The sequence below is a fragment of the Octodon degus genome, unplaced genomic scaffold (assembly GCF_000260255.1).
Source record: "Octodon degus isolate 3935 unplaced genomic scaffold, OctDeg1.0 scaffold00164, whole genome shotgun sequence".
In the NCBI taxonomy this organism is placed as follows: Eukaryota; Metazoa; Chordata; class Mammalia; order Rodentia; family Octodontidae; genus Octodon; species Octodon degus.
The window spans coordinates 324,357-325,776 of record NW_004524740.1 but is presented as its reverse complement, the minus strand read 5'-3'; the positions used below and the strand labels follow the sequence as shown (position 1 = coordinate 325,776).

The 1,420-nt window shown below is 41.5% G+C and overlaps 1 pseudogene; it reads left to right on the top strand.

The window, feature by feature from the left end:
* The window catches only part of LOC101576835, a 1,241-nt pseudogene extending 657 nt beyond the window's left edge, over window positions 1-584 (top strand).
* The last annotated feature ends 836 nt before the right edge of the window (window positions 585-1,420 follow it).

The window sequence follows — 1,420 nt, the reverse complement described above, 5'->3', positions numbered from 1 at the left end:
CATGATCCTGTGGATAAAATTGTGTTGCAAAAATACCACACCATTAATGGTCATAATGCAGAAGTAAGAAAGGCCTTGTCTAGACAAGAAATGCAGGAAGTCCAAAGTTCAAGGAGTGGAAGAGGAGGGAGCTTTGGTTTTGGGGATTCACGTGGTGGTGGTGGGAATTTTGTACCAGGACCAGGAAGTAACTTTAGAGGAGGATCTGATGGATATGGAAGTGGACGTGGATTTGGCGATGGCTATAATGGGTATGGAGGAGGACCTGGAGGTGGCAATTTTGGAGGGAGCCCTGGTTATGGAGGAGGAAGAGGAGGTTATGGTGGTGGAGGACCTGGATATGGAAACCAGGGTGGGGGATATGGAGGTGGTTATGACAATTATGGAGGAGGAAATTATGGAAGTGGAAAGTATAATGATTTTGGAAATTATAACCAGCAACCTTCTAACTATGGTCCAATGAAAAGTGGAAACTTTGGTCGTAGCAGGAACATGGGGGGACCATATGGTGGAGGAAATCATGGTCCAGGAGGCAGTGGAGGAAGTGGGGGTTATGGTGGAAGGAGCCGATACTGAGCTTCTTCCTATTTGCGAAGGGCTTCACTATATAAATAGGAGAGGATGAGAGCCCAAGGTAACAGAACAGCTTCAGGTTATCGAAATAACAATGTTAAGGAAACTCTTATCTCAGTCATGCATAAATATGCAGTGATATGGCAGAAGACACCAGAGCAGATGCAGAGGGCCATTTTGTGAATGGATTGGATTATTTAATAACATTACCTTACTGTGGAGGAAGGATTGTAAAAATGCCTTTGAGACAGTTTCTTAGCTTTTTTAATTGTTGTTTCTTTCTAGTCTAGTGGTCTTTGTAAGAGTGTAGAAGCATTCCTTCTTTGATAATGTTAAATTTGTAAGTTTCAGGTGACATGTGAAACCTTTTTAAAGATTTTTCTCAAAGTTTTGAAAAGCTATTAGCCAGGATCATGGTGTAATAAGACATAACGTTTTTCCTTTAAAAAATTTAAGTGCCTGTGTAGAGTTAAGAAGCTGTTGTACATTTATGATTTAATAAAATAATTCTAGGGCTGGAGAGATGGCTCAGTGGTCTAAAGCACCTACTTGAAACAAGCTTGGCAAAGCACAGGGACCGCGGTTCGATCCCCCAGCACCACATGCCAGCCAGCCCCGCCCCCTGGTGGGCTGAGCTGGCCACACACACACACAATAAATAAATGTAATAAATAAAAATAAATAAATAATTAAAAAAATAAAATAATTCTAAAGGAAAAAAAAAAAAAGAAAAGAACATATTGGGCCGGGTGCAGTGACACATACCTGTAATCCCAGGACTCAGGAGACTGAAGCAGGAGGATCACTGAGAGTTGAAGCTGCATAGTGAATTTAAAGCCAGTCTGAA